General features: G+C 48.0%; 3 non-coding genes across 3 annotated transcripts in view; all 3 read right to left on the bottom strand.

Annotated features, from left to right (window-relative positions):
* LOC147079297 (large subunit ribosomal RNA) overlaps positions 1 to 2,178 on the bottom strand; it is a 4,110-nt gene extending 1,932 nt beyond the window's left edge. The window contains exon 1 of the ribosomal RNA XR_015071720.1: positions 1 to 2,178. This exon is cut by the window's left edge and continues 1,932 nt beyond it. This is a non-coding gene — a ribosomal RNA (large subunit ribosomal RNA).
* Positions 2,179 to 2,576: 398 nt separating this feature from the next.
* On the bottom strand, positions 2,577 to 2,738 carry LOC147079296 (5.8S ribosomal RNA). The gene has a single exon (XR_015071667.1). It is a non-coding gene; the product is annotated as a 5.8S ribosomal RNA (ribosomal RNA).
* A 152-nt stretch (positions 2,739 to 2,890) lies between these two features.
* Positions 2,891 to 4,834, bottom strand: LOC147079295 (small subunit ribosomal RNA). The gene has a single exon (XR_015071700.1). It is a non-coding gene; the product is annotated as a small subunit ribosomal RNA (ribosomal RNA).
* Positions 4,835 to 10,000: the final 5,166 nt, after the last annotated feature.

The following is a 10,000-nucleotide window of genomic DNA, read 5'->3' as shown; positions in this document are numbered from 1 at the left end:
TCCCCGCTATAGGATTCCAGGGCGCAACGAACGCTCAGGCAGAAAAGATAACTCTCTCCGGACCTCCCGTCGGCGTCTTCAGGCCATTTTGGGTTACCCCGACGAACTCTCTTGCGAGGGAACGATTTTTAAGACGGTTCCGCAGCCGGGTTCCGGAACTGCAACCGGATTCCCTTTCGCCCGACGGGTGTTATTTTATATACAATATATATAGAACTTTACACCATCATCAACATCGGATTTCTCCTAGGGCTTAGGATCGACTAACTCGCGTGCAACGGCTGTTAACGCGAAACCCTTCTCCACATCAGCCCTCAAGGACCTCGCTTGAGTATTTGCTACTACCACCAAGATCTGCGCCGACGGAGGCTCCAGGCGGGCTCACGCCCAGACCCTTCTGCGCACACCGCCGCGGCCATCCTACTCGTCGCGGCTTCAAGACGCCCCCGCCGTGAGGCGGGTGCGCCCCGCCTGCCTGCGACGGTCGAGTATAGGCTGAACGCTACAGCGCCATCCATTTTCAGGGCTGGTTGCTTCGGCAGGTGAGTTGTTACACACTCCTTAGCGGATTCCGACTTCCATGGCCACCGTCCTGCTGTCCTGAGCGACCAACGCCTTTTATGGTTTCCGATGAGCGTTCATTGGGCGCCTTAACTCGACGTTTGGTTCATCCCACAGCGCCAGTTCTGCTTACCAAAATTGGCCCACTTGGCACTCCCATCCGAGCTCCGACTTCATCTTCGAGCAAGACGGAGATCTCACCCATTTAAAGTTTGAGAATAGGTTGAGGCCGTTTCGGCCCCAATGCCTCTAATCATTCGCTTTACCGGATGAGACTGTGTGAATGTAGCGCGCCCGCGAGGGGCGCGAACATATTTCTCGAGCGCCAGCTATCCTGAGGGAAACTTCGGATGGAACCAGCTATTAGATAGTTCGATTAGTCTTTCGCCCCTATACCCAGTTCCGACGATCGATTTGCACGTCAGAATCGCTTCGGTCCTCCATCAGGGTTTCCCCTGACTTCGACCTGACCAGGCATAGTTCACCATCTTTCGGGTCCCAGCGTGTACGCTCTCAGTGCGTCTCGATAATAACAACGGTGGCTTTTTCGAAACGCCTCGGGAATGCGGCGGGACCGCGGAAACGGTCCGCGCATCTTCCCTCCGGCGCGACCGAGGCCGCGCCTTTCACTTTCATTGCGCCTCTGGGTTTAGTGTAAAAAAATCCCAATGACTCGCGCACATGCTAGACTCCTTGGTCCGTGTTTCAAGACGGGTCCTGTGAGTGCCCAAAACAAACCCACCGCCGACCGGGACGCGTCCCGTCCGAGAGCGCGCCGCTAACCACGACGGCCGACGCGCGACACCCGCGGCGCACGAGGCGCCGGGGGCCGCACGAAGGTCGCCGCTGCGGCGCGACGGACGACCGGCCGAAGCCGGGCGGACGCGAACCTCGTTCTCTACCGTCGCGTGCGGCGGCCGTGGACGCCGCGGCTCCGCCCCTCGTCGAGGGACGGGACAACCGCACGGCGCATTCGACCGCAGCGCGACGGGTCGCGGTGTTATACTGAGGGAGAAGTGCACGCACTCCGGGGGCCCGTCGGCGAACCCGCGCCCCCCCCTGCCGGCGCACCCGCGAAGGCGCGTCGGCAGAGGGTGAGCGGCGAGACGCGGACCCCGGCGGAAGAGCGATGAATCTCCCCGTTCGCTCGTTTGAGTTCCACAGGTTTACCCCTGAACGGTTTCACGTACTCTTGAACTCTCTCTTCAAAGTTCTTTTCAACTTTCCCTCACGGTACTTGTTCGCTATCGGTCTCGTGGTAGTATTTAGCCTTAGATGGAGTCTACCACCCGCTTAGGGCTGCACTCTCAAGCAACCCGACTCTGGGGAGAGAGACCGTCGCGGCCGGCTACCGTCACCACGGGCCTGGCACCCTCTACGGGTAAACGGCCCCGTTCAAGATGAACTTGGACTGGCAGCCGTGACTAATGACCGCGCGTGTATGTATAATTCTCCTCCCGAACGCTACATTTCCCGGCGGCCCGCCGGGGCCGCAGGATTCAGCGCTGGGCTCTTCCCGTTTCGCTCGCCGCTACTCGGGGAATCCTCGTTAGTTTCTTTTCCTCCGCTTACTGATATGCTTAAGTTCGGCGGGTGATCTCTCCTGATTTGAGGTCGACAAACAGTTTGCGTGCAAAATGACGCATGCGAGCGCTCAGACTCACGCGCGGCGACGCCTTTTACGGGTTGTGTGCGTGTGTGCGCAGCGGCTTTTGCAAGTCACCGCGCTCACGCCACGTTCCAGTGCGTGCGCGCGAAGCGAGCGCCCGATGCGAGCGCACTGAGGCGCTACATTCGCACAGGGCGCGCCCGACAACAGGCGTCGATAAATATTTGACCGGACGCCCGGAAGGACGGGTGGGTGGCGGAGGCGTGCGTGTGCACGCGACCTATCCCCCCCCCCCGCCGACCTGGCGACGCCGGCAACTGCTCGCGAACAGCCACACACACACACACACACAAGTGTGTGTGTGTGTGTTATATGACCGTTCGCAGTCTGGTGTTTCTGGTGTACGCGACCCTCAAACAGGAGTGGTCCGTCGACAAACTACGTCTTGCTCGGACCGCAATGTGCGTTCGAAATGTCGATGCTCATGTGTCCTGCAGTTCACACTCTGACGCGCATTTAGCTGCGTTCTTCATCGACCCACGAGCCGAGTGATCCGCCGTTCAGGGTAATCTAGTGATTACATATTGTTGTTGTTATATTGTTTCGTTTTCGGCATATTATATATTTCATAATGCACATGCGAGATGTGCAAAATAAATTTATATAAAAAAAAAAAATTACACGTTACGCGTACACGCGCACATGTTCGTTTCGCACAGGAAATGATCCTTCCGCAGGTTCACCTACGGAAACCTTGTTACGACTTTTACTTCCTCTAAATGATCAAATTCGGTCAAACTTTCCGGCGCGTCAGAGGCCCACGAGGAGCTTCCGCGCGCCAGTCCGAAGACCTCACCAAATCATCCATCGGTAGTAGCGACGGGCGGTGTGTACAAAGGGCAGGGACGCAATCAACGCGAGCTGGTGACTCGCTTTTACTAGGAATTCCTCGTTCATGGGGGAGAATTGCAAACCCCAATCCCTATCACGAAGGGGTTTCATCGGGTTACCCGGGCCGTTAAGCCAAGGAGGACACGCTGATCCCTTCAGTGTAGCGCGCGTGCGGCCCAGGACATCTAAGGGCATCACAGACCTGCTATTGCTCAATCTCGTGCGGCTATATATACCGCCGGTCCCTCTAAGAAGATTTTCATTGTACGCCGGTAGTGAAGACCGCGACGCGCCCGCGCCTCCGACGCAGAACGCCAAAGGACACGGACGCGCGCGGACCCTCGTGATACCGGTTGTACGTCTATTTAATAGGCTAGAGTTACGTTCGTTACCGGAATTAACCTGACAAATCGCTCCACCAACTAAGAGCGGCCATGCACCACCACCCACCGAATCGAGAAAGAGCTGTTAATCCGTCAATCCTTCCAGTGTCCGGGCCTGGTGAGTTTTCCCGTGTTGAGTCGAATTAAGCCGCAGGCTCCACTCCTGGTGGTGCCCTTCCGTCAATTCCTTTAAGTTTCAGCTTTGCAACCATACTCCCCCCGGAGCCCGAAAGCTTTGGTTTCCCGGGAGCTGCCCACCGGGTTAAAATAATGAAACTTCGGCGGATCGCTGGCTGGCATCATTTATGGTTAGAACTACAGCGGTATCTAATCGCCTTCGAACCTCTAACTTTCGTTCTTGATTAATGAAAACACCTTTGGCAAATGCTTTCGCTTTAGTCCGTCTTGCGACGATCCAAGAATTTCACCTCTAACGTCGCAATACGAATGCCCCCAGTTGTCCCTATTAATCATTACCTCTGGTATCAGAAAGCCAACAAAACAGAACCGAGGTCCTATTCTATTATTCCATGCGTACAATATTCAGGCAAAACTTAGCCCGCTTTGAGCACTCTAATTTGTTCAAAGTAAACAGCCGCGACGGCCCGCCTCGGCGAACGGCCGACCTTGCGGCCGACCGACGCCGGATGGCGAAGGACGCACCGGCGAGAAGCCCCGCAGACGTGCCTGTCGTACCGCAGTCGGTAGACCGACACCGCAGGACACAATTTCAACTACGAGCTTTTTAACCGCAACAACTTTAGTATATGCTATTGGAGCTGGAATTACCGCGGCTGCTGGCACCAGACTTGCCCTCCAATGGATCCTCGTTAAAGGATTTAAAGTGTAATCATTCCGATCACGAGGCCTCGGACGAGTCCCGTATCGTTATTTTTCGTCACTACCTCCCCGTGCCGGGAGTGGGTAATTTGCGCGCCTGCTGCCTTCCGTGGATGTGGTAGCCGTTTCTCAGGCTCCCTCTCCGGAATCGAACCCTGATTCCCCGTTACCCGTGACAACCATGGTAGTCGCATAAACTACCATCGACAGTTGATAAGGCAGACATTTGAAAGATGCGTCGCCGGTGCTAGACCGTGCGATCAGCTCAAAGTTATCTAGAGTCATCTCGAAGAGCGACGGACGACGCGAGCGCCGACCGCCGATTGGTTTTTGATCTAATAAAAGCATTCCTCACGTTCCCGTTCAGAATTACGTTTGCATGTATTAGCTCTAGAATTGCCACAGTTATCCAAGTAACTGTGTACGATCTAAGGAACCAAAACTGATATATTGAGCCATTCGCGGTTTCACCTTAATTAGGCTCATACTGAGACTTGCATGGCTTAGTCTTTGAGACAAGCATATGATTACTGGCAGGATCAACCAGGGAGCTGCTCTGCGAGGCCGCGGGCGCGCGCGCACTGGGCGCGCCGACACCCGCGATCCACACGTCACACGCGAACGCGCACCGGAGTCACCCGGCGGGCGACGCTGGCTCTCTCTTTCGATTTTTAACGTGCCGACGCACGAGATACAACGGATTGTATGCATACATACGCACAGAGCACGAGATCGTGCTCCGCGTTTCTCAATTTCCCATCGTAAAACGTGCACACCGAAAACGCACGGGCGCGGTAAACGGAGCGACGGAGGCTGAAACGCCGTCCGCCGTCACTCGACAGGATGATTCTGCTAGCGCGGAACTCCAGAGTGATGCGATCGCATAGGCCGCGGCGACGAAATATAATCGCACGCCGGGTGAGTGTCTCGTCTCGCAAATGTACCGCCGACGCGGCCGAATGGCCGCCGCAGTTTGCGAACGCCGTGAAGGAAGTCTTGTCAAAGACGACAACCCACTGCTATACATACGATGGATGAGGGGAGAGACCCAGACGACAACAACAACGAATACGGACACGGCAATGTTGGGTAGCGCAATAATCCGTCGCCATTATTTTATCGTACAGTTCTCTCCTGCGTACATTTTCCCTCACACATTATAGTGTAAACGCGGCGCACTACCGGCCGCGTAACCGAAATAACACTACAAAAGGCGAAGGTGACGATTCTCTTTAGGTTTAATCTTTCATTTGAAATTTCGAATTGCGAATTGCGAATATATATTTTGGTAATTTGGATAATTTTTTTTTTTTAATTTCAATTTTTTTTTTTTTTTTTTTTTTTTTTCATCCATCATTATGAATGATATAAAACCATTGAAATAAATATCATTATGAGAACGTTATATTACGCTCGCCACCGAACGGTCGAGGGTGGGCTGAAATGCCGATACGACGCAAATATAGCTTGCCAGGCGGACGCGGTCTCGTACTTCGTCTCGTACGGTCTCGTCTCGGTCTCGTACTTCGTTCGCAAACCGTCAAGAGTGCCAAACAAAATGTAGCATAGCATTGATAAAGCGCCGCACTACCGACCGCGTGACCGAAATATCACTACAAAAGGCGAAATTGACGATTCTCTTTAGGTTTAATCTTTCATTTGAAATTTCAAATTGCGAATTGCGAATATATATTTTGGTAATTTGTTTGGTTAAATTTTTTTTTTTAAATTTCTAATTTTTTTTTCCATCATGATAAGATATGATGTATGAAAAAAAAAATTAGGTTATATTATGTTAGGTTAGGTTAGGTTAGGTTAGGTTAGGTTAGTTTAGGTTAGATTAGGTTAGTTGAGGTTAGGTTAGTTTTTGTTTAGGTTAGGTTAGGTAAGGTTAGATTAGGTAAGGTTAGGTTAGGTTTAGCTTAGGTTAGGTTGTGTTAGGTAAGGTAAGGTTATGTTAGGTTATGTTAGGTTAGGTTAGGTGAGGTGAGGTTAGGTCAGGTTAGCGAAAGAACGTAGTCGACGAGAGCGCCGCTTTAAGCGAGCCATGGGCCCTCCTGGCTAGCTAAATCTGCGTCCCGCCGGCATCGTCTACTTGACATGCCGGAGGGACGCAGATTTAGCTAGCCAGGAGGGCCCATGTCTCGCTAAAAGCTGCGCTCTCGTCGACTACGTCCGTTCGCTGACCTGACCTAACCTCACCTCACCTAACCTAACCTAACATAACCTTACCTAACCTAACACAACCTAACCTAAACTAAACCTAACCTAACCTTACCTAATCTAACCTTACCTAACCTTACCTAAACAAAAACTAACCTAACCTAACCTAAACAAAAACTAACCTAACCTAACTTAAACTAACCTAACCTAACCTAAACTAACCTAAACAAAAACTAACCTAACCTAAGCAAAAACTAACCTAAACAAAAACAAACCTAACCTAAACAAAAACTAACCTAACCTATCCTAAACAAAAACTAACCTAACCTAACCTAATCATACCTAACGTGACCTAACCTAACCTAAACTAACCAATTTTTTTTTTCATACATCATTTATTATTATGATGAATACCATAAAAAAATATCAATATCATATCGTTATAGGGCATAAACGTGATCAACGAGCGTGTCACTGATCATTTTAAATGCGCCCGATACGCCTCACCTGAAAGAATATTTCATTGTCTTCATTTCGACGTTCAACATAGGAATAGGTAAGTAAAGCGCGAGGGCGAGTTCTAGCGGTAAAATTTGATGTTAAAATAATTTTTCATTATTTTTCATCCAACATATATTATTATGATAGATATCATATACCGTTGACATGTCGATAACATAATATCGTCATAATACGCACGCCGCCGAACGCGGCGAGAGTCGGACGTGAAGTGCACGATGCACGACGATTAAGCTCGCCAGGCGGGCCACGTGTCGCGCTCTAAGCGGCCCTCTCGTGCGTCGTCGACGGCCGAAACGGCGATGTCTCGCTTTAAACGGCGCTCTCGTCGACGACGTTCGTTCGCAGACCTAACCTAACCTAAACTAACCTAACCTAACCCAAACACAAAAACTAACCTAACCTAACCTAACCTTACCTAACCTAACCTAAGCTAATTTAAATAAAAAAAAAAAAAATCTTTTTTTTTACATCCATCATATTATTAACATTATATATATATAACGAAGAATTAAAAAAAAAAAAAAAAAAAAAAAAAAAAAAATTAAAATAAACCTTACCTAACCTTACCTAACCTAACCTAAGCTAATTAAAATAAAAAAAAAAAAATCTTTTTTTTTACATCCATCATATTATATTATTATGAAATATCAATATTATATCGTCATAAGGCATGAACGTAATCGTAAGATAATTTCATTGTCTAGTTCTAGCGGTATAATTTGATGTTGAAATAATTTTTCATTTCTTTTCATTCATCATACATTATTATGATAGGTATAATATACCATTGACATAACGATAATATAATGTCGTTTAAATACGCACGAACCGGCGAGAGTGGGACGTGTGAAGTGCACGATGCCGGCGGGACTCAGATTTAGCTGGCCAGGCGGGCCCGTGTCACGCTTTAAGCGGCGCTCTCGTCCGTCGTCGACGGCCGAAGCAGCGACCTCGTCGTCGAAGGATGTCTCGCTTTAAACGGCGCTCTCGTCGACGACGTTCGTTCGCCAACTTAACCCAACCTAACCTTACATAAACCTAACCTGACCTAACCTAACCATATTATCGTCATAATACGCACGCCGCCGAACCGGCGAGAGTCGGACGTGAAGTGCACGATGCACGACGATTTAGCTCGCCAGGCGGGCCACGTGTCGCGCTCTCGTGCGTCGTCGATGCATGTCTCGCTTTAAGCCGCGGTCTCGTACTTCGTTCGCAAACCGTCAAGAGTGCCAAACAAAATGTAGCATAGTATTGATAAAGCGCCGTACTGTTAATAATGTAAATGAAATATGAACAATGTAATAGTGAAGTAATAACCCTCGTACGAAAAACCAAGGAATTCAATAAAAGCAGAAATAAAAAAAATTTAAATAAACCTCACCTAACCTTATCTAACCTAAACCCTATCTAATTTAAATTGAAAAAAAAAAAACATTTTTTTTTCATCCATCATACAATATTATGATAGATATCATATATCGATAACATATTATCGTCATAATACGCACGCCGCCGAACCGGCGAGAGGCGGACGTGAAGTGCACGATGCACGACGATTTAGCTCGCCAGGCGGGCCACGTGTCGCGCTCTCGTGCGTCGTCGATGCATGTCTCGCTTTAAGCCGCGGTCTCGTACTTCGTTCGCAAACCGTCAAGAGTGCCAAACAAAATGTAGCATAGCATTGATAAAGCGCCGTACTACCGACCGCGTGACCGAAATATCACTACAAAAGGCAAAATTGACGATTCTCTTTGGGTTTAATCTTTCATTTGAAATTTCGAATTGCGAATTGCGAATATATATTTTGGTAATTTGTTTGGTTAATTTTTTTTTTTTAAATTTCTAATTTTTTTTTCCATCATGATAAGATATGATGTATGAAAAAAAAAATTAGGTAATATTATGTTAGGTTAGGTTAGGTTAGGTTAGGTTAGGTTAGGTTAGGTTAGGTTAGGTTAGTTTAGGTTAGATTAGGTTAGTTTAGGTTAGGTTAGTTTTTGTTTAGGTTAGGTTAGGTAAGGTTAGATTAGGTAAGGTTAGGTTAGGTTAGGTTTAGTTTAGGTTAGGTTGTGTTAGGTAAGGTAAGGTTATGTTAGGTTATGTTAGGTTAGGTTAGGTGAGGTGAGGTTAGGTCAGGTTAGCGATCGAACGTAGTCGACGAGAGCGCCGCTTTAAGCGAGCCATGGGCCCTCCTGGCTAGCTAAATCTGCGTCCCGCCGGCATCGTCTACTTGACATGCCGGAGGGACGCAGATTTAGCTAGCCAGGAGGGCCCATGTCTCGCTAAAAGCTGCGCTCTCGTCGACTACGTCCGTTCGCTGACCTGACCTAACCTCACCTCACCTAACCTAACCTAACATAACCTAACATAACCTTACCTAACCTAACACAACCTAACCTAAACTAAACCTAACCTAACCTTACCTAATCTAACCTTACCTAACCTTACCTAAACAAAAACTAACCTAACCTAACCTAAACAAAAACTAACCTAACCTAACTTAAACTAACCTAACCTAACCTAAACTAACCTAAACAAAAACTAACCTAACCTAAGCAAAAACTAACCTAAACAAAAACAAACCTAACCTAAACAAAAACTAACCTAACCTATCCTAAACAAAAACTAACCTAACCTAACCTAATCATACCTAACGTGACCTAACCTAACCTAAACTAACCAATTTTTTTTTTCATACATCATTTATTATTATGATGAATACCATAAAAAAATATCAATATCATATCGTTATAGGGCATAAACGTGATCAACGAGCGTGTCACTGATCATTTTAAATGCGCCCGATACGCCTCACCTGAAAGAATATTTCATTGTCTTCATTTCGACGTTCAACATAGGAATAGGTAAGTAAAGCGCGAGGGCGAGTTCTAGCGGTAAAATTTGATGTTAAAATAATTTTTCATTATTTTTCATCCAACATATATTATTATGATAGATATCATATACCGTTGACATGTCGATAACATAATATCGTCATAATACGCACGCCGCCGAACGCGGCGAGAGT

This window comes from Rhyacophila brunnea, unplaced genomic scaffold (assembly GCF_057557595.1).
Source record: "Rhyacophila brunnea isolate RB1 unplaced genomic scaffold, BYU_Rbru_1.0 scaffold_10, whole genome shotgun sequence".
Lineage (NCBI taxonomy): Eukaryota > Metazoa > Arthropoda > Insecta > Trichoptera > Rhyacophilidae > Rhyacophila > Rhyacophila brunnea.
The sequence above is the reverse complement of the archived record's forward strand: the minus strand, read 5'-3'. Positions and strand labels throughout refer to the sequence as shown.